This window comes from Lissotriton vulgaris, chromosome 2_1 (genome assembly GCF_964263255.1).
Source record: "Lissotriton vulgaris chromosome 2_1, aLisVul1.2, whole genome shotgun sequence".
NCBI classification, from domain to species: domain Eukaryota; kingdom Metazoa; phylum Chordata; class Amphibia; order Caudata; family Salamandridae; genus Lissotriton; species Lissotriton vulgaris.
This window is the reverse complement of record NC_141687.1, coordinates 178,445,367-178,469,656: the sequence shown is the minus strand read 5'-3', so window position 1 is coordinate 178,469,656 and position 24,290 is coordinate 178,445,367.

Genomic DNA, 24,290 nt, shown 5'->3' with positions numbered 1-24,290 from the left:
CGCCTAATATTAAGATACTTGAAATGCTATCCTTAGTCTCTGGCTTTAGTTCTCTTGTTGTGGCTCTTGCCAAAGCATAACATTCAAATCCAAATTCCACCAAGCTCCTTCAAGTGATCCACTTTTGGTGTCTTAGTTGTACTACAAAATCCTATCACTCAATCAATTCTTATTAAAATAATTTATTTTTTTAGTCGTTTTGGTGGGCATTTGCTATCAAAAAGGTTTCACAATTACTTGTTGGTTTAACCTTTGCACATTCTTTAGGTATGTTCTGGTGCAGCATAAATTTCCTTACGTGCCATTTAGAATGTCATATGTTGTGTATTAAATGGACAGGGTGTCAGGGGTTTAGGATCGTTACTACTAATTACCTGGGTCATTTTTATTACAAGTTCACAGTGCCATATTGTTTAGCATACACGTGAGCAAGGAACCGATTTTCCAGTGGAGTAGTGCTCACACTTTTCTGTGCTCTGGTAAAATTGAGATGGTTGGGTAATTCAGTGGACTAAAGTAGCGACTCCATGGACTTGTGTTTGACCTCATGGTCAGAGGTTCCAAAACATGGAGGGTCCACTCAGCCATCCAAGGGTGAGAAAATGAGTACCATTAAGTTGTGCAAATATCTATTATTGGTCAACAGCATCAAGAAACCCACAAACATGCTTTACATATTGGTACATTGTATCTAGGTATGTAAAGCTCTCTTCTGTTCTAATGGCTAGATCAGTTTGATATAAATATAAATAATACATTCAAAATGATACCATTCAAAAGATAATTTTAGGAAAACTGGAGGGGAATGGTTCAGAAGAAGAGAGAGGAGGTTCCTGAATGTAGAATGGGGATCCTGCCGGGAGCCGAGGAACAAGACCTCTGGACTGATGAGGCGCTTTAAACTAAAATTTGTGATAGTAAATTTGAAGCTTGACAAGCTCTCACTACTCTCCTGGTCCCAGTGCTCTTCCCAGTGGGATACAGTTACCTGGGGAGCCCCATTGCTGTGATGGACTGAATTTGGGAAGGAGCTTCTTTTGCTACCTTATAGATAGTGGATTATACAATAAGTAGAAAATGTGCAACATACAGGGTACACCTTCAAACTGTAAAAGGATTTTTAGTTATTACAAAATAATGTCTAAGGGGGCGCGGCTTGCGCGCTGAGGAGTAATGGCGGACCCGGCGTGAGCTCCGTCGCATCACAGAGCTTAGAAGCTGTTTTTGGATATCGTTTCCTGCCTCCGGAGCTGAAAAGTGATGGGCTTTTGAATCGGAAGCCGTGGTGAGTCTGCAGACCGCGTTGCTGAATGGATTCTCGCCCGCTGTAAGCTGCTCTACATTCACGGTGTTTTTGTTCCTGGCACAGACGCGAGCGGCCGACATTTTAGGTCGCTGCGCTCACGTCTCTATAAATCACCAAATTCGACCGCATTTGTTTCCAATTTTACTTATTTTTGCTATAGCAACATGTCAAAGTGCCAATTTAATGGTGCATTGAACATTTGAGATTTTGGCACATAATGTTACTTTCTTAAGGCACCATTTCGTCACGACCTGAACTATTTATCATCAACTGGTATTTTCAAGATCTTAAGCACCTGAGGGAGTCAATTCACTTAATATTCGTGCTATTTACAAGCTATTTAATTATAAGAGTGTAAAATTGGCACCAGCAACGATACTTTTTCAGCGACTACTAAATATACATTTATCACGCCACAAGGAGTATCAACAATATGACAGCATGAGATACAGTAGTGGATGTACTTCTCTCCCTCTAATGGATACCTGAAATAAGTTTCTACTGATATTGTAGTAGTTGTTTGTTCACATTATTTCTCCTGCTCTTACCAATACAATGTGGTCATGACGCAGCCTTTTTCCCATGCCAGCATTTGTTTTTTCTGAGGTATTATTGCACGGTTTCATTGATCTTTATGCATATTTGAAGGACTCTTTGCTTCTTGTTCTCACCTTGACGATAATATTATAACAAATAATATTTTCTTTGGATCAACGCGACAAATAGTGAGAATATCTGATACTTTCTCTAGCGGTGTGGTGGCTTTTGTTACATATCACAATGGCTAATGATACTCATTCTGCTAGAGCTTCAATTACCGGTACTAAACCAAAACGTCATAATAAAGATCCACCCTCTCCCATTCATTCTTTTTAGAATCCTGTTCTGGACTCTATTTTAGATGAAGTCCGTGGTCTTCAACCCTTTATGACTGCGACCAATGAAAAGTTGAAACAAATTGAGGAGAGATGGATTGTTATGAAGAGTAAGGTTCTGGACTTGGAACAACGTGTGAGTAACCTACTGGACGTATCCACAAAGATACCCTTCCTGGAAGAAGAAATTCATAAGCTCAAAATCCATATGGAGGTTGTTGAAAATCGAAACCGTAGGAACAATCTACGCCTTTATGGACTTCCCAAAAATATTGAAGGATCCAATATGGTAGCGTTTCTACAAAAGTTCCTTCCAGAACTTCTAGATCTTCCAACATCTTCGACGACTCCTTTCAACATACAAAGAGCACATCGTTTGGGTCGTCTTACTCCTAATGCTACAAAGCCTCGTGGAATAATAATGCTTTTTCTTGAATTCACTGAGTTGATGCAAGTTTTGAAAGCTTTAAGACTTAAACATCATCTTAATTGGTCTGGTCATAATCTCTTCATTTCTCAGGACATTTCCAACGCAACAAATGCGCGTCGCAAAGAATTTCTTGCTTTGCGTCCTCAGATGAGACATCTCAAGATCCAATATGGTATCCTCCATCCATGTTTATGCAAAATTACTCATAATGGTCCATCACGCTCATTTGATGATCCGGAGAAACTGAAATTATATCTTCTCAACCTTTCCTCTAATGGAATGGAAACTAATGTCTGACATTTTTCTTCACTAGGATTGTTCATTTGAACTCATCATTGGTGTTTATTCAATGTTCTCAAGTTCTTGGTTTCTCCTTTTATATCTTTTTCCTTTTCTTCCTCGTTCTACCTGTTTCTGAGGTCCGTGCCCTCTGGCGTCACTATGCTTCTCCTTCCTCAACTTCTTTTCTTTTTACAGATCTGGATGTTATTCCTTGATCTGTTTTCTTCTTCTTTCCTTTTATTTCTTTTACTTCTCTTCTGTCTCCCTTCTCCTTCTCCCCTTTTCTTTTTTGTTCTCATTTTTTATCTTGTCTTTTGGTAACCGTTTGATCTTTACAAATGCTGTACATTGTTTCTCAGCTTTAGTTTTCTCTTTCAACAACTATTTTACATTTATTACCATGTGTTTTTTATCACATGCTGACTATTATCTTTCCATTTTCTCTTTTTGTTGTTTTTGCAGTTACGTTTCCCTGTTTCCTCCTGTTTCCCATATCCCAACGTCATGGTTAATGTAGTTTCGTGGAATGTTCATGGTCTTGGTCATCCTGTCAAACGTCAAAAGGTATTGTCTCATTTAGCTAAACTTAACGCCCAGGTCGCTTTTTTGCAGGAAACCCATTGTAATGACAAAGAATCTCTCAAACTTAAACGTCAATCGGTAAATCAAATAGTTTTTTCACCGGCTGCTGATCGTCATGGTGGTGTTGCTATATTGTTTCACAAGTCTACTCATGCTCAGATTGTGTCATCAGAGTGTGATACCTCAGGTCGTTGGGTTTTGGTAGATGCTATTATTAATAAACAACAAATTTCCTTTTTTAATATTTATGGTCCTGTAAAACCAGATACGGATTTCTGGCAGTCTATAAAATTGAAATTGTTATCTATTTCAAACTCTGACATTGTGGTTGGTGGGGATTTTAACAACTGGTTAGACCCATTTTCTGACAGACAATCAAAATGCAAATTTAAACCAGATAAAACACACAAATCATTTCAATCAGCTATTTCCTCCCGTCCCCTATTTGATACATGGAAAACATGTAATCCCGCTACTACAGAATTTACTTTCAATTCTCCTGTACACCATACTAAATCTCGTATTGATTATATTTTAATTTCCAAATCTCTGCTACCTTCTCTACAAACTTCTAAAATTGGATCTATTTTTATTTCTGATCATGCTCCTACCACTACATTTATTGACCTTTCCACTACCACATGCAAGCAAGGTCGATGGCGATTTATTAATCACCTCTTATCGGATTGTACCTTTATATCGGAGGCAACATCCTTTATTAAGGAATTTTTTGCTTTTAACAATTCATTGGATACATCATTGCACAATAATTGGGATACTTTCAAAGCATCCTTTAGAGCCTTCACAATTGCCTACTCTTCCAAAAAGAAAAAGCTAATGAATGCTAAATATAAGGAAGCTCTTACTCTTATTAAAACATTAGAACACGCTTACTACTCATCCAAATCCTCATCCTCACTACAAGAATGAATCAAAGCTAAATCCAATCTAAATAAAATTCTCACTGTGGATGCATGTAACATCCTCCTTAAGATTAAATCAAAATACCACGGTGGTCAAAACAAAGCAGGAAAGATGTTAGCAAATTACCTAAAAATCAAATCAGAGCGTAAAACTATTGGACCTATTCACTCAGAAAAGACGAATGCACTCCTCTCAACTGACGCTGATATTATTAATACATTTCAATCTTATTACAATCTATTATATACAAAAACTACTACACGATCTGAAGAATATTTTACCTCTTTTTTCCGAGATATCCCCAAGCCTACCACCTCCCTAGATTTGTTTCGACAACTTGAGGAGGATATATCTCTTCAAGAACTATCTGATGCGCTCAAATCCCTGAAAAAAGCTAAAGCCCCTGGTCCTGATGGATTTTCAGTTGAACTGTTTTTAGCCTTTTCCTCAATTTTTTCTCCCAAATTATTGGAAATGTTTAATGCCTTCATATCCAACTCTACGGCATGTGGAACTTTTTTAGAAGCCCTTATTATTGTAATCCCCAAACCAGATAAGGATCCATCTTATTGCAATTTTTTTTGTCCTATTTCATTAATTAATTATAACTGTAAAATATTTTCAAAAATGTTGCCATCCCGTTTGGAGAAGATTATCCCTCTCATTATTAAACCTGATCAAGCTGGTTTTGTTAAATGTCGTCTGGCCTCTGATAATGCTAGAATGTTCTCCAATATTTTAGCTCTTAGCAAAAAATATCCCTCTCCATTAGCTGCATTATCTTTGGATGCAGAAAAAGCTTTTGATCGCATTAATTGGGATTTTATGATGCACACACTAAAATGGTTTGGCTTTGGTTCAAAATTCATTTCATATGTCAAATTGTTATATACGAATCCAAAAGCTTGTGTTTTTGTTAATGGCCTCTTTTCTTCTTACTTTTCTCTTCAAAGAAGTACTCGACAGGGTTGTCCCCTCTCCCCGTTACTTTTTGTTGTTGTGCTTAGAACCCTTTTTGGAACGTATTAGAAGTAATTCTCTCATTACTGGTTTTAAAATTAAATCACATCACATTAAATTGTCTGCTTATGCTGACGATGTTCTTATTTATATGTCTAATCCTGTATCCTCCTTACTCCCCTTTTTACAAGAGATCTCTGCGTTCGCTAAGGTTTCAGGTTACAAATTACATTTTTCTAAGACGGAGATTTTACCCCTAAATTCTTCATGTTACAGACATATATTTGAATCAGCTAATTTCACATGGTGCCCCCAGAAAATAAAATATTTAGGCACATGGTTTTCCTCTGGCATTCGTGAGACATTACTTTTTAATTTTAATGCCTTAAAACTTAAAATTGCAAATTTATTGAATCTTTGGTCACCTTTATTTTTATCATGGTGGGGTAGACATGACACCATTAAAATGATGATTGTTCCCCAGATATTGTTTTTATTATCTAGGTTACCCTTCAAAATGCTTAAATATTATTTCTCCCAGATTAACTCGTTATATATTAAATTTCTCTGGAATAATAAACATGCACTATTGCTGTCTCCAAATTGATTCATCCCAAGAAGGAAGGGGGTATAAGATTTCCTGATTTTCAATTGTATCATAATGCTTTTCGGATTTGTCAGTTTTATGCTTTAGCCGCAGACTATCAGAATCTATCTAAACCCTCTTGGGTCAATGTTGAATGCTCATTGCTAAATGATTTTTCAATAAGAGATATTGCTTGCATGGATAATTGTACTTTTATTTCTAAATACCCAATTTTGAAACACTCTCAATACCTTTTACATACTCTTTTCTTTAAAATGTTTGATAAATATCAATCTTTTTTAGCCTCCTCAATATGGTTTAACAAATACATTAAGTTTCGACACAAATCCTTTTATTACAAACAATGGAAAGAAAAGGGCCTTTGCTATGTTAACCAAATATTTGTTAATGATATGATTTTATCCTTTCATCAATGGCAAGAGACCTTTCACTTATCGGATTCCTGTATTCAGCAATATAATACTTTAGCTCCCATATTACAGGAATGTTCACAGAATTTTATCTCTGATCCCATTCCTACATCATTCACACCCGTTACTCCCTTATATCAAATTTCCACTGATTCTATTTCTAGTGCCTCCTTTATTTATAAAATCTTATCTACTTCAGAGGGCACTCGGAGTAAATCAACAGTCGAGCTTGAATGGGAACTAGACCTATCCCAGATATTATCTGTAGCTCGATGGGATAGATTCTGGCAAAAAAATTCAAGAATTCCAAAGCTGCAAATATTACACAATCTCTATATTTTATTTACAATAGAGTTGTTATTACACCCTTGCTCTTACATAGATTCAATTGTTCTATTTCCTCAACATTTTGGTCTTGTCATACTGCTGAAGGGTCTCTGACTCATTTACTGTTTTATTACCCAAATGTATGTACTTTTTGGAAAGCTATATGGTCGAAATGTAATTTAATTTTTCAATATAAGATTCAATGTAACATTATAAATGTTTTTCTAGGTACAATGTCACCTGATTTTGATCAAATTTCCTCCAAGTCTATCTTATTTGATCTATTTCTTGCTGTTGCTTTTATAGTTATATTAACTTGCTGGAAAGACAATTCTAAATGATCTTTTCTTCTTTGGTGGAATTTGATATGTGATGAACATAGAATCTCATCGGTTCCTCAATCTTCAATTTCTTCACAAATTAAATCTGATCTATTATGGTTACCTTTCACTACTTTTCTATCATTATCTTCTTAATCTTTATAGTCTTATCACTTTATTTCACAAACCTCCTCTTCCCTCCTCTTTTCTTCTTTCCTTTTTTCCCTTTTTCTTTCATCTCTGCTCTCTCTCCTTTTTGTTTTTTTTTAAAAAAACTACTACTCTTTCCTCTTATATTGTATTCATTCTATATTTACACAGGTTGATTATCTACTAGTATTATGGTATATTTAGGTTTACTATGTATTCTTATAATCACTAATTTTGAACTGTTCATATAAGACTTATGTTGTAGTTTGTTTTCTCTTATCATATATCTCATGTATTTTATGTATATTCATAACTCATACTTTTGTCTTCACTTATTCATCAGAAATGTTTAAATGTTCTTTTTAATCCTGTGTTTTTCTTATCTTCAATAAAAACTATTTAACAAAAAAAAATTGCACACATTAAGCAGAGGTCATCTTCAGAAACTTGGCAAAATGGTACATATAATAGTTTACATAGTGCTTACTGCACAAGCCTTGGGAGCTTCCTGGCGCTGACAGTGCAGTTGATGCAATGCTAGCTGTATTATTTTTCATAATCAAGGCCTACTTACCACGGAAAGATTCCGAATTTGTTACTTGTAAGTAACACACACATCTCTACAGCAAGTACAATAAAATCAACTAAGATGTAAAAAAAAAAAAATAATGCCTAATTTAGATGTGGATATGTTAGCATGACTAGCCCCTAAACACCTTGCATTGACATCCATTAATATTTACAGACAGAAATGTGCACGTTTATTTTAAGTCAACAAGCCCTTTTTATTTCAGAAATAAGCAAAATAGATGCTTTCTTCAAGGTCATGTTTATTTAGCAAAACATATTTGTATTCATTTATATTCCATGTTCAGGATGTCTGTGTTTTTGTAACTTATAAGCTCCTTTGCTCGAGTCTTTTCTAGAGACCATCCATAAGTTAAATTGTCTATTGTATCTGTGTATTATATAAACATCATGTCATTTTATTCATTTCCTATGCACACCTTATTCAATATTAGAGGTGTAGTCAGTGTTTCTAGATGTATCTAATGAATTGGACTTATAAGTGAGGTACATTATCATTATTAGTACACCCACATTGTGTCATCTCACAGCACTGACTGTGTGACTTCTCTATCTAAAATGGTATGAAAGACGATGTTTTTGGCATTTGTGCCAGACTATTGCTTACCTGCTTAGAGCAGATTATGCCAGTCTGTCTATTGATTTATATGTAGGACTTTCTTGGGCTTTCTGTCGAGGCAGGCTCCATGTCAGTCCTCTGGTTGCTGGGTGCTGACTTGCTTTAGAGGTGACAAATGCAAAAACAATTGATGGACAGAATGCAGAACAATGTCATACATTTACCCCAGTACAGAGATCTGGGCCTAAATCCATTGTTTTCTTTTGCTCCCAACGCCATTCCAGTTTGAATCCATCAATATGCAAATCAATTTTCATCCTGCGCCCAATGGGAACAGTCCAGCCCGAATTGTTAGGCCAGGTCCTCCCTGGACTGGAAACAAGCATCTTAGGACCGGTTTCAGGGTTTCACCCCTTATCAGCCAAGATAGCTTGACTCCAGTGGCATGGAGAGCACGGGACCCAAGTCTGGGCATACCCGTCTCACTCGGGGTGACTGTGCAAAAAGAACAATTGATGGAAAGAATGCAGAACAATGTCATCTATTGGCTGGGGGTGAATGTTTGATTTGATCTGCATTCTGCTCATCATCTGTGTGTCTTTTGCTTCCTCGCTTTAAGTGCACCGGGTATGCCCAAACGTGGGTCACTGGCTCACTGTGCCACTGGATTCAAGCTAGCCTGGCTGATGAGGTGTGATGATCGGAATGCTTGTTTCCGGTCCAGGAAGGACCTGGCTTGGCAGTTCGGTCTGGACTGTTCCCATGAAGCACAGGGTCAAGACTGATTTGCATATGGCTGGGTCCAAACTGGGGTGGCGTAGTGGGCAAAAGAACAATGGATTTAAGCCAGATCTCTTGACTAGGGAAGAATGTTTGAATCATTCAGCATTCCAACCATCATCTGCTGCAGTTACACTTTTCGGCCTAAGTGGCACGGGTATGCCCAGACGTGGGTCCCTTACTCACTGTGCCACTGGATTCAAGCTAGCCTGGATGATGAAGGGTGACATACCCTGAAACCGGTCTCAGCATGCTTGTTTCTGGTCCAGGGAGGACCTGGCTTGGCACTTCGGTCTGGACTGTTCCCATGAGGCACAGGGGCAAGACTGATTTGCATATGGCTTGGTCCAAACTGTGGTGGCATAGTGGGCAAAAAACGATGGATTTAACCCAGATCTCTTGACTGGGGAAGAGTGTTTGACTAATTCAGCATTCCGTCCATCATTTGTTTCAGTTACACTGAATTCAAGCTAGCCTGGCTGATGAGGGATGATGCCCCGAAACAGGTCCCAGGATGCTTGTTTCCATCCAAAGTGGATTTGGCTTGGCAGTTCGGGCTGGACTGTTCCCATGAGGACCAGGGTCAAGACTGATTTGCATATGGTTGGCTCCAAAGAGGGATGGTGTGGTGAGCAAAAGAAAGATGGATTTAACCCAGATCAATTGACTGTGGGTGAATGTTTGATTTGCTCTGCATTGTGTCCATCATTTGTGTCTTTTGCTTGCTTTAGAGGTAGACCTTATTTTTTTCCTGTTGCATTATTTTCACATACTGTTGAGAGATGTATTGTTTATTCCCCAACTAATTACATTTTTGCCTTCCTGAATGATCTTAATTTTGAAAAAAAACTATAAGGTTTAACTTGGAATTCTGACTGTAGTACGTTTCATTTGATTTGACTTGGACTGCATCGCAACCCTCTTATTTTAAGAAGATTCTTGAAAAGGGCTTCAAATCCAATAGCAGGGCAACCAGGAGTAACCCTCTAGCTTAGTTTCTCGGATAGATCTTGCCCCATAGCAATAGACAGTTAGGCCTTTGTAGTCTCTCGGTATCTCACACTAAGAGTCTCTACCCCCTCTGTGTTGCACTTGCCCCTAGTGCGCTTCTCCCCCATGCTGCTTTCTCATTCCCTTCGCCCCACTTTGCTTTCTTGCTCGTGTGGTTCCCCCCTGAGTGCTGCTGCTCCCTCCCACCTGCTTGCTCCCCTTTTCTGCCCCCATCCCCAACTGTGGTCCTTTTTTATTATTATAATTTTTTTGGGCGAAGGACTAGCACCAAATTGCTGCCAGCTCCTCCAGCTTAACAGCGCTATTGTGCTACTTCTATATCTGTCGATCCATCTTGGATTTGTAAATTAAAACAATTTGCACTGCGTTATTTTGCGGGCCTGCCCGCGTAATAGGTCATGTGCACACCACAAAATGTAGCAAGAAAGAGAGAGAGCGCGAGAGAGAGAGAGAGAGAGCATATTTGCACCCACAACTGTGAATCGGAGGGGAAAAAAAAGTCTTTTTCTGGTCGATGACGATCAGGGCTCTGCTGAATGAGCACTGAATGTAAAGGGGCTACAATGGTTTGGGTAATATATATCCCCCTCCCAGCAACAGGAGAGGGAGTACAAGGCTGCCTGGGTGGGCCTGAGGGTCTTAACTGCTTGGTAAGATGAATAGACTGGGTGCTTGATGTTTCCCTGATTGACAGAGTATGAGAGAGACTGCAGTTGGATCTTGGTGAGCTGAAATAATGTGCATTCTTCGAGGGGAGGCCTCACCTGGGCAAGGTTTCCACAACCTTAGTGAATTCAAGCACAAGCCTGCTCTACACCGCGCTCACTGAGTTCCTTAGGCAGTGCCTGCATCACTCGCCCACATGGATGAGAACTAACCTGGACCATCGACTGTGGCTGAGTAGCAGCGAGTCCAGTGACCATTGTCCAATGTGCTTCTAAGCTAGGGTTCTAGGCCACAGCTGGACATGCAGTGATAGGTGATCTATATAGGCAGGCAATGATCCATGACAACCTGTGTCATCCAAGGAGACGCCAGAGGTACAAAACACTCACTGGTGTGCACCAGCACTTCTTAGAACCCACACAACTCTTGCCAACTTTCCTGAGGGGGCGCCCTGCTTCCAGCTTGGTTAGTGGGTTACTGGTCCTTGAATGTTTTTAGAGGGATTGCCTCAAACTTCCCACCACATCAACGTATGGGATGGTCACTTTACCTATTTACATTGACATGTCACAAGGGCCACTAATGAGTCATTGTTATGCAGGGGCCCCAATGTATGAAAGAGGAGAGTTTGTTTGGCCGAATCCAGAGAGTTTGAAAGACTGTTCTTCCTTCAAATATGTGGATGTTGTTCACAGGCAAACAGCCAAATAGACATCAGGAACATGCTCGACAACGGAGAAACCGCGGCCCTCATCCTCCTGGACCTGTCAGCCGCTTTCGACATAGTCTGCCACCACACACTAGGAGCACGCCTCCACAATGCCGGAATCCAAGAGAAGGCCCTGGACTGGACCACATCCTTCCTCTCTGGGAGAACACAGAGCGTCCGCCTCCCCCCCTTCCGCTCCGAAGCCACCGAGATCATCTGCGGCGTACCCCAAGGCTCATCTCTCAACCCAACGTTGTTCAATGTCTACATGGCACCACTCGCCCACATCGCCCGACAGCACGACCTAAACATCATCTCCTATGCCGACGACACCCAGCTGATCCTCCCGCTCACCAAGGACCCCCACTCCGCCAAAACTAACCTCACGGGTATGTAGTGCGCTTTACAAATGCTATGATTGATTGATTGATAGATTGAATAGAGAAATAAAGCTGTGAAACAAAAACAGAAGTCTGAAAATCAAGTTATACTTGAAAACCGCACTATGAGAAAGGTCATTGTGGGGGCGTGGCTTAGCAACCCATGATGGCGGCTGCGGTCTGCTGAGGCTCTGCAGACGGGCGGCCCAGAAGTCCGGTTATTCTTGTCACCTTGGGGGGACAAACACCCTCCCAGACAGCAGAGCCCCGGCAGCACCGGGGAAAATCGGTAAACAGCGGCGCCCCGCGCTGCGGGGGCAGCAAACAGCGCCGACTTCGGCCCGTGGACCGGGGCTCAAAATGGCGGCGACCCGCTCCTGATCGGGATGGGCATCGGAAACGCAGACCGCCCAGACATTCACATAATGCGGGCGCACCCAGCGAGTGCACAAGCCTGGAACCGGCCATTCTGCGGTCCCCCTCATCCTCCACCGCCGTGACCGCCAACATCACCCTGTACCGGAGAGGGGCCAGAGACCCTCCGGAGCTGGCGGTGTAGGCCGGGCAGCGGGGGGCATCACCGCGAGGCTAAGGATCCTCGCTGGGGTCAGAGGTGGCCCCAAACCCAGTACGGACATTGCTCTCCCAACAAGACATTTTAGACGCATTCTGGCAATACTATGCAGTGGTTTACAGCACCCAGATGCACTATCGGCAGGAAGCATTAACCCATTTCCTGGACCTGCTGTTGCTCCCCCATATCGCAGGGGCAACCAGGGTTTCCCTAGATACGAAAATAACAGCAGCCGATGTCGCCTGCGCGATACGCTCCTTGGCGCGGAACAAGGCTCCGGGCCTCGACGGGCTACACTTGAGTACTACAGTACCTTCTCCACCCTGTTGATTTCACGGTTGACCGCCATGTTTGCAGACGCCTTCGACCGAAGAGAATTCCCAGAATCGCTGCGGGAATCGGTCATTGTGTCCTCTCTTAAACCGCATAGAGACCCGCAATAACTGTCCTCATACCGCCCCATCACGCTCCTATCGGCTGATTGCAAAATTTTGGGGAAAATACTTGCCGCCGGATACGAACAGATACTAAGCCCCCTGGTTCACCCAGACCAAAACGGAACACGTCTCAGAATATTAGACGGATCTTCCATGTCCAGGATCAGGTGGGAGACGCATTCCCCCGCGCGGCCTGCATCATACTTGACATCGAAATAGCTTTCGATATTGTGACCTGGCCATACCTATTTGCCGTCCTTCGCCGGACGGGAATAGGCCCAACCCTGCTACAATACACTCAGCTTCTATACACCAATCTCACGTCTAGGATCAGGCTGGGTCGATACATTTCTCCCCCGCTGCAGGTCGAGAGGGGTACTAGACAGGGCTGCCCCCTTTCGCCACTGATCTTTGCCTTGGCGGTAGAGCCACTGGCGATCCGCTTGCGCCAGGAGGGATCCGCCTGGGGCATTCCTATAGCGGGTACTGTCCACTGCGTTTCCATGTACGCGGATGACCTCCGCCTGTATTACGGAGGACCTGACCTCCATATGGACAGTACTGTCCGAATTTGCGGAGGCAGCAGGCCTCCAGGTGAACTGGGAGAAATCCGTAGTGTACCCCCTGCATCATTCTCTCGCTCCTCAGGAGATACGGATTGGCACCCAGAGCCTACCTTGGAACATGGGCACTCCCCGTTACCTAGGTGTCCGACTCTACCGTTCTCCCACCGACATCTACGAGGGCAATCAATGCAAGGTACTCGCCAGCATTCGTTCCTCGGTGGGCTTCTGGAAAAACCTCCCACTAGCCCCAATCGGTCGGGTAGCCCTAGCAAAAATGGTCATCATCCCACGACTATAGTATTACTTCACCAACCTACCGGTCGTGCCACCCGGAAGTTTCTTCCGCGAATTGGACATGCTCCTTCGAGCACTCGTGTGGGGAAACGGCCGACATTGACTAGCCCTTACCAAACTGCAGCTGCTAACCACACAGGGGGGTCTGGGTGCCCCCGCCTTCGAGTCGTACTTTCTCGCGGTGCAACTTTAGTGGCTTTCGTATTGGACGGCGGGCGGGCAGGCACACCGGGGAGACTAGCACAATACACGGCCCTGTCCCCATACCCGAGCTCTGTCGCCTACTACTCCCGGGCAACAAACCCCGCCAGACCTACCCCTTGCAAGTGTCGGTGGCATGCAACAAATTCATCGCATTGCAGCAAAGACCCCATGCTATTCCCCACGGCTACCGCTGGTGGGGTGGCCACGAGGGGACACCCATTTTACAAGCGCCATGTTGCGCGTGTGGACGGAATCTGGAGTCACGGAAGCAGAAGCTCTGTTTGCGGAGGGACAGCTTCGCCCGTATGAGCAACTTATGGAGGACCACGACCTCCCCCGGGGCAGTTTCTGACATCGCCAACTAATCGACTGCTTTCGCCAACACAGCGACCTTACAACTCGCGAGGCCGTAACACACCCTGTAGTCCACACTAACCTTTACATGGGCATTGGCCGACACCTTGTCAAATGGCTGTATAAGTCAATTAAAGAACTTACACACAAGCCCCTGCTCACCCTGAGAGCCACATGGGAGGTCGAGTTTGGGCGGCAACAGCACGACCGGGAATGGGACAGAGCGCTGGAATTTCCGAAGAAAGTGTCTAGAAACGCAAGGTTCCAAAATATACAGTACTTTATCTTACACAGGGCATATCAGACTCCGGCACATCTCCAACGGTTCTACCCCGACACACTGTTTGTATGTCCAAGATGTCGCTCCCCAGATGCACACTTCCAACACATGTTTTTGGAGCTGCCCAGCCCTTCAGACCTACTGGTCAGCCCTACTCAACTCCATCTGCACTCCCACGGGTCTCACAGAGCTACACTCCTGGGAAGCAGTTGCTTTGGGAATCTTTCGCAGGCCAAAGACACACAAAGTACAGGTCCGATACGCTGCTCTGTCCCTGCTCCTAGCAAAAACGGAACATAGCCATGCAGTGGCGAGCGATCACCGGTCCCTCGTTTGAGACATGGGTGGGTGCGATGCAAAAGTGGGCGGCAGCAGAGGAGGACGCTCTGAGGGAGGAGGAAGTGAAAGGTCAGCGTAAACACCCCATATCCTTAGAATGGGCCACGCTGTCCTACCAGTTTATGCAAGCCCTGAGCGCGATACCCCTAGTACCTCCCAATGTGACGCTACGATCCAGACAGCATCCACGCCCCATTAGGGTGTACACGACACGACCCCCCAACATCTCCGGTCCTCCCCTCCTCCTCCCTAACCTCTTGCAGATGTGTCCCAAACAATCTCTCCGATCCTGCTCCCCCGGCTCGGTCTCCGCCCCCCCCCCTCCTCCCCGGTTTATTCCTTTTCCCCCCGCATCTCCTCGGATATGGTTACCAGTCTCATTCTTCCCACACACGTTCCCCCGTTCCTCTCCCCCAGTTCCCCCCCCTAACCTCACGATGTGGCAGACTCTGACGGACCCATGCCTCCGATATGCACAACATATGAACAGTGTTTACATCCTGATGGCCTGTTTGTACCGTTGTAACTTCACCAATTGCATTCAGATGTACTGTGAGCGCTTTTTGACAAAAGGTTAATAAAAACATTTTTTTTTTTAAATGAGAAAGATGATTGTGCAAATTCTAAAGTAGACAGGGAGGGTAAGACCCAAGCATAAACAATGCATTTTAAATGAAAAAATACTCGGTTTCAATAGAGGCTATAGGCAGATCAGGACATCGCAAAGTTTACCGGAAGGGATTGATGATTGGTGCAAATTGATGGCTATTTTAGTTGTTTTGAAGAACCAGACTGCCCTCTTGTCAGAGTATGGTGGTAGTTCTTATTAGTAGGAAACAGAAGAAAGGCAAATGTAATGCTCTCGGAGAGGCCATTGCCTGGCAATAGGGTAGCCATGAGGAAAGCAATGTCTTCATCCAACACACTGAGGGGAGGGGAGGGGAGACTTCGCTTCCTGAATATAAAACAGGCTATGGCTGTTCTGAATAAGCAGCCCCAGCCCTGAGAGAATTGAGCCCACTAAAGCTATAAGAACTGAAGCTGTACAGTCATTAAACGTGCCAGGGCAAGAATACGGACTTTCCACAGCTTTGCAGCATGACAGCAACTCCCAGCATTCTCTCTATGGAAACTAGCGTAAAGAATGGACCCATAGGGAAATCCAAGACGTCATAGCGCACTCCCTACTGTAACTCAGCTGGATTTTCCAAAGAAGACAGGAGGACACATACTGAGAAGAAGGGAAATCACATATTTATCTAAATTAAAGGCATTCTACAAGGGAGATGCAAAAAAAGGAATTAGACGACCGAAAGCACATGCATCAACATTGCCATTTGCGAAAAATAAGGAATCGCTAATAAGGAATCGCAAATGGTTATGCATGAAGAAATTGCTAAATAAATTGCGATTTCTTATTATTCCTTAATTGTGACTCGCAAATTGTGAATCGCAATTAAGGAATACTTCCCCATTCATTCCTATGGGCCTAGAGGCCCATAGGAATGAATGGGAAGACATTATCAATTTACGATTAGCAATTAGCGAATCGCAAATTGAGAATGCGATTTCAAGGGTGCAGGGTTGTCCAAAGGACACCCTGTTGCACCCCTGAAATCAATCTGTGCACATATGTTGTGCACACACATGCCCTAAAGGCATGTGTGTGCAAAACATGAAGCTTTGAAAAATGCACAAAAGTGCACTTTTCAAAGTTTTCGCAAATTACCATTTCAAGCATTGCATTTAAGAAATCGCAAAATGCAATTCCTTAAATGCAATCGCAATTTGAGAATTCGCAAATATTTGCGAATTCTCAAATTGCGAGGCTCTTCACCCTTCATGCATCCCAAAAATTCAAATTGCATTCGCAAACGGCCGATTTTTGCTAATCGCACCATTTGCGAATGCAATTTGCAATGATGCATGTGCCCCTAAAGGATGCAATCCATATTTTGGTTCAGCTACTAAGTGACCAAAAGCTTGTTATCAGGACAAGCACAGACTGAGAAGGCAATGAATAATATTTTTATACATCTCTAAATTGCACTGAGCCAGTGAGAGAGCGTAAACTGAGTAAAATGTATGAGTACATCCGAATTACATGTAGTACGCACAAGTCATGAGGAGAAATGCCATGAGTGCGAATATTATATTCACCTATATCTAAACTGTGTAGCCAACGTAGAGAATATATATATAGAAGTGGAATTAAGAAAGAAACGAGTATGAAATGTATAACCTTATTAGATGTGATTAATCAAGGTCCATGATAAATGTAGCTGCTAATGGGAAAAGGTCGTGCTGCAAAGCACAGAAGGGAACAGGCCACATGGCCATGCCTGAAAGAGTTAGAATGGTATACCTTTCATTTACATGGACGGCACAAATGTTATAATTAAATGTTGTTTGTTCGTTAGATTTATATTCCATAGATGTGAGTTCTTTTTAGTAATTCAGAAATGATGCTAACATGTTATTTTAGTTAACTGCTGCAAGAAGGGTTGTAGGCCTAAAGGTTCTAATCTGCACGTAAAGGCACGGGCCGACTTGTGTCTAGAAATTGTTGCAAACTTCTGTTAGAAGTTTATGAGAATGGGGATCCAGCTACGGATGTCTGTCTGCAAATGTGAGGGGGTCCAAATTAATAATGAGATGAATAGAGAACTGTTTAGGAGTTCGACGCAGACACGTAGGAGGGTTCGAGAATGTTGGGGTGTATCAGCGGGCCGGAGACGAGTCTGAGAAGCAAGGTCAACTCTAACGCACGAGGCTCAACGGGGAAGATCATGGAAAAAGCCAGAAGAAAACATCACGTGAAGGGGCGTCTCCCGAGGGGCGTCTCAGAATGTTATTGTTTTGTATTAGGGACAGCACCCCTGGGTGGAGGCAGAGCAGATGCCTGAGGACCCTTCAGAGAGCGGATGGGTAGGCAGAGAGGGGTCATGACTGGCGAATATAGGTTTCCACTTAGAGATTAAGAGTGGGTGATCTTCTTAGGAAGTCATTCACAACTGACACCTTTTGGTAGGATGAGAACTTGTTAAGTAGGGATACCATCCAGATCAGGGTAGGGACAGCCTAACCTGTATTTTCCCTCCTGCTGTAAATGACAGAGAGATCTCAATACGTGTCCATGCTAGTAGCCCTATTATTTTTAGAATTGGTACTTGTAGTTTTCATTGCTCGTCTGAGGGTTTTCAGAGAGCACATGTATGTAGTTGGGCCTGTATACCTGGTGAATCTCATTTTGAGGTGCCTGTACTTGCAACTTATATTGACTTTATAATAAACCTTTGAAAGCTAGAAGCAGTCTGTGGTTCTTCCGAGTCCAGCCGTTATTGATTGAACTGACCTGGTATTAGATGCACCTTCTTTCCTCAATGACAGGCAATAAAAATTCAGTCGACCAGAATCGGGGTTAGATCAAGAGAGATAAGATATTGATCAAATCTCGAGCCCCAGCAGTTGGTAGCTATAGAGGATGGTTGCCTTCTTGAGGACGGTAACCTAGGCCAGGTTAGCTTACCCCAAGGCCCCTAGAGATCGATGATCGGAAGAAACGCCCGCCGAAGAGGATCTGGATGACGTGAGAACAGAAAAGCAGCAGTATCGGTCGAGAGTGAGTATAAAGGGTCATGCGTGTTAGATTGCGGTGTTTCTATATTGTATTTATGTTGTGTAATGTCTAGCGGAGTTGAATGCCTGTAGAGTGACTGTGAGACAGGTTGTGAGCGCGCGCAACCGGTGCAAATCTTAAGTTCAAGGAGAGCTTAAGTGCTTTGGGTGTATCGGACATTCAGAGTAATTGTCAACCAGAGTGAAGGGGGTCATGAGGTACCATTGATCGCCCGCAGGACCGAGATAGGGGGAACGTAAGAGTGAGTGCGTGAGTAACGGACGCTGGTCGGAAGTTACTGTGTGTAAGGAACCTATCGGAGAGACGGAAGACGCTTCGTCAGTTGTGGTGACAATTACAGACAGACTGTGGACGTACAGTCAAGAGAAGTGACGGCTTGGTCGGAAGTAGTCATTTTTCAGTGTATGAATGGGACGCATGCATGACCGGGAGACGAGCTGAGAAAGGAGGGGTGCTGCTGCGAAGCGGAGACTAGTGACGTCAGAGAGTGCCGCGCTGGGATTGGCCGGTCGGAGCAAGACCGCGCTGTGATAGGCCAGCTAGAAAAGCCGCGCTAGGATTGGTGGATTGTCATCAGGAAGTAAACAGAATAGCGAGGTTGAAAATTGTATGTTTAATCATGAAATGTTTTAAATGGTTAAGAGCGGCATTTAAGAGAGAAAGGCGGAGATCTTATGAAGGGGAAGAAGCCCCGCCGGAGGGTACGCCGGCTTATTATATGGCGGTGAATGTGGGGCTACATACAATAATGTGGATCTCGGAGTGGAGTAAGATTACAGAAGGAAATGAGGAACTGACGTTTCCTAAGTACGGGACGTTCAGATTAGAGGTGCTACACCGATTAAAAGCAGTTATGACCTCAATGAGACCTATGCCTAGACCGACCCAGTTCGAAGCTCTCAATGCCTGGATTAGGGCGGCGCACGAGAGAAACCTGAATAGACGCCAAGAGAGGGTGAAACGATCGGTAAGAGCAGTGCAAGATGCTAAGTGGGATGCGGACGCTAAAAGATGGAGAGTGCATAACATTGAAGTAAACAAATTGTACCCAGTGTTAGAAGTGACCCCAAACAAGAATCCATGTGAGGAAGATGATGAGAGCGAGACAGAGGACAGTCTGATAAATAGGTTACTAACAGATAGGCCACCCCCATACAACAAAGAGACAAGTAAAGAGGAGCAAAGCCGGGAAGGGGGGGCTAGCGTAGGGGAAAATGGACCGCTTTCCATAACAGATTGGGATCCCCCTGCTAAGAAAGAACTGTCCCAGCCTAATCCGGTGCAGCAGGTAGTCGGAAGGTTTGTAGTACAGAGGGCCCCAGAAACAGAGTGTGCCACTTCCTACGCACTGCCAGATGCTCTGCAAGTACCAGTCACTATAGGCCCTATTGTATCGATTTTCGACCCAGAGAGAGCAGAGATGGTAAGGAGGAACGATACTATCACCTCCTCAAGACAGATGCCCAGGCCGAGGGATTGGAGCACCCCAGTACACACAACAGTGGGTCAAACAGAAGATCCGGAGGGACCTAGATGGCCGACGGATCTAAGGGGGTCAGGACGCAAATCCTTCCAGGAGCTAAACGAGTACATGAAAAAATGGGATGAGGCCGTAGAGGCTCACAAGAGCATCATAGCTGCAGAAGCAGAAAGGGAAAGCCAAGATAGCAGAACCCGGACTCATTGCGGAGCGGATGAAAGTCGCCCAGGGTGGGGCGAGAAGGGACAAGATAGTAGCAGAGACCCTTGCCCTACCAGAAGCCCTGAGTGTGAGGGGGTGTCTCGCCGGATTCACAGCGAAGAGGATAGGAGAACACAGGAGTATAGAAACAGCTTTAAGTGCACTCACCATGCGTCTGGACAGGACGGACAGAATGGGAGTCGCGAGAGACCTTGCCATAACCACTGTGAGCGCGGACAAGAACGTGGCCCGGGGGAAATAGGGAGTCGAGAAGGGTCTTACAAGATACTGAGTGACACCAGGCAGAGGGAGAATAGCGATAGGGTGGAGGACAGCAAAGAATCCTGTCGAGAAATAAGGGAGCCCAGAGAGAATGGACAAAGTGGGAATGAGGGAAACAGGCTCGTGTTCCATCATCCTCCGAGGCAAGATGGGAGAGCATGGGACCTGGAGAGATGGGAACAAGGGAGGACTCCCCTTAATTCCCCTGACCCTAAGCGTAGGGCCCGGAGCTGGGACGGAAGAGAAACCAATGGGCCACCTAATAAGGACATACTGAGAGCAGAGATAAAAGCCAAAAGACTCGACGTTGCTACCTTAAAGTCTGATCTAGATGATATGGTGGACGGTACCTTGCCCTTAGAAAGAATGGACATGTATGAACAGGATGAGATACTGTTCATGTCGAAAGATGTCACACGGAAAGCAAGGGCAGCACATGAGAAGTTAGTCGAATTAGCAGAAAAATACACGGTAGACCTGTCGAGGACCAAAGCACTACAGGGTAACCATAGGCTACATTATACGGATCGAGATTTAGATGAGAGAAGAACAATAGGCTTAAAAACACACATAAGGGAGCTGATCGCAGGAATAAGGACGTGGAGGGCATTGGACAAATGGGAAGAGAGGTGGTCCAAGAAAGGGACCGTCAGGAGAAGCATGCTTGGTACGACACCTGGAGGATTGCAGGGAATAGAGGCATACCCTTTGCGTGAAGTTGCAAATGGGAACTACGTGCATGTGCCATGGAGTAGGGGAGATTTAGCTGCTTTTACCAACTCCTTCCCAAAATTGAGGGAGAACCCGGTCGAGTGGTACAAGCAAGTAGAGAGGTTTGTAAAAATCTCTAAAGTCCTATGGATAGATCTGAACACTCTGTTCGATATAGTGGTACCAGGAGACTTGTGGACAGCATGCAAAGTTAGTGCCGAGTGGCCCACATCGGAACCAGAGAGAGATACACGGACTAATGGACCGTCCGAGACAGTAATGGCCAAATATGAGAGAGTGATGACTTGGCTGAAAGATAAGGTGCCAATGCAGGACATAGATTGGGTCAAAATAGATCGAACTAGACAGGAGCCCAAAGAGACAGTTCATGAATATTATGAGAGATTGTTGAAAGCCTTCAAGCAGTACAGCGGGTTGGACGTAATGGATCCTAAAGACATAGGGCAGTTTGTGTCTAAATTTGTTTTGGGTCTAAGACCAGACATAAGTCTAATGATTCAGCAACACTTGATTTGTTGGCAAAACAAACCTTTGGATGAAATCCTGAGATATGCTAGGTATTGTTGTGATGAGATAGATTCTAAAGCAAAGAAGCTAAAGGAAAAATTGATGGTGGTACAGATGCAGTCAGCAAAAGGGGGGCAACAGCAACAAGGAACAGGAACTGGGGGTAAGAAACAGTATAGCCAGAACAAGGGCAATGAGGAGAACTCCACCTTTAAACCCAGAATAGACATAGCTGCCTTGAAGAAAACGACTAGGTGCCACCAGTGTAACGAGGTGGGGCATTGGAAACGCGAGTGTCCCTACAACGTAGAAATTGGAGAACAGGAGGTAGAGGAGGAAGAGGTCCAGAGTACGCCTGCGAGAGGAGTAACGCCATACCAGGGAAAGGTGCTCAAAGGGGTACTCCACCTCCACGAGCCCAGTTCCCTCAGCCACCCAGAGTAGGGACTATGGGAAAGACATATAGACAGATGCCCCTGTTTGTAGGAGGAGAGGAATGTTACTACGTTGATCCACTGACTGGACAACGAGTGGAAAGGGAGGACTGTACCCTTGGGGCAGCCCTAGAAGTGGATCAAAGGGGACCCTATGTAGAGGCAGAAGTGGCGGGGTGCCCCACAACATTCCTGGTGGACACAGGAGCCACTAGATCCACGATCAGATCAGCTGCAGTCCCAGGCTTGCCCATGTCTGGAGAGATGATACAAGTGGTGGGGGTCGCAAACAGGAGAATAAACAGCCAATTGACAGAACCAGTACAGGTGAAAATAGGGAAATACAGTGATGAGCATCAGTTTGTGGTTTGCGATTCTAGTCCTGTATGTCTGCTGGGAAGAGACCGTCTGTGTAAGTTGAATTGTACAATATACTGCACACCTCAGGGAGTGGAGGTATTGACCAATGATGATGACGCAGATTTCAAAGTCGCAAACTCGAGAATATGTGTAGAACTGTATCCCACCTTGACAGTGGATGAGCTCCCATGGGACCTAAGGGAAACCGTGGCCCCGGAAGTGTGGGATTTCACTGGGGAAGAAATTGGGCTAGTCAAGGGAGTAGAACCAGTTAAGATAGTAGTAAAACCGCATGCTGAGTTTCCAAGAACACCCCAGTATAAATTGACTCCAGAAACGATTGCCGGTATAAAGCCCGTGATCGAGTCCATGATCAAGCAGGGAATATTGAAAGAAACCGTGGGTAGTCCATGTAACTCCCCGATTATGGGTTTGCAGAAACCAAATGGAAAGTTCAGAATAGTGCAGGACCTTCGAAAGATTAATAACATAGTCGTTTCATGTTGTCCAGTGGTACCGAATCCATCAGTGATACTGTTTCAGATACCGTTCCAAGCTGGGTGGTTTACGGTGATAGACCTGTGCCAGGCTTTCTTCTCGATCCCTTTGGACGAGGAGAGCCATTTTCTTTTCGCATTTAAGCTGGAAGATCGCGTATTAACATGGTGTCGTATCCCCCAGGGGTATACAGAAAGCCCATCGATCTTTAACCAGCTGTTGAAGAAGAATCTTGAAAGTCTAGTGCTACCCCAGAAGTCAGTTCTGGTCCAGTACATAGATGACCTGCTTGTGGCGTCAGAGACAGAGGAAGCTTGCAGGGAGGACTCCATTGCTTTGCTAAATCACCTAGCTGTAAATGGGCATAAGGTGTCCCCGGGGAAATTGCAGTATTGCCTGACAGAAGTGCAGTACTTGGGACACAGAATTGAGAAAGGCAAACGAAAAGTGTCACCAGACAGAATCGAGGCGATCATGAAAATGAATGCGCCTAAAACACAGAGAGAGGTCAGAATGTTCCTAGGGATGGTGGGGTATTGCCGACAGTGGATAGCCAACTTTTCACTGAAAGCAAAACCACTGCAAAAACTGACGCACAAGGAGGTGAGTGATCCGGTACCATGGGACAAGGACTGTTTGAAGGCGTTCCTGCAGCTGAGAGAGGACCTGTGTCGTGCTCCTGCTCTGGGAATGCCTGATTACAATAAAACATTCTTGCTCTACTGTTGTGAGAGAGAGGGTTGTGCTTTGGCTGTGTTAGTCCAAATCCATGGGAATGCCCGTAGACCAGTTGCCTACTTCTCAGCTACTTTAGATCCAGTAGCCGCAGCGTTGCCCGGATGTCTCAAATCCGTTGCCGCAACAGGTGTCAGTATTGAAAGATGTGAGAATATTGTCATGGGGCACCCGTTAGAGGTATACGTGCCCCATTCTGTTGAACTGTTGATGACCAGGACCAAAACACAGCATCTGACCAATAGCAGGCTCACGCGCTATGAGCAAGTCATTCTTGCTGCAGAGAACGTGACCCTCAAGAGATGCTCTGTTTTGAACCCTGCTACCTTGATGCCACTTCCAAGAGATATCGAGGATGAGGATGAATGTACAGACCATGACTGCCTTGATGTGACTGAACTATGCACCAAACCGAGACCAGACATCGTTGATGAGCCACTGACTGACCCAGACGAAGTTTTCTTTGTCGATGGCTCATGTGTAAGGGACGAAGTTGGGCAGTTGAGA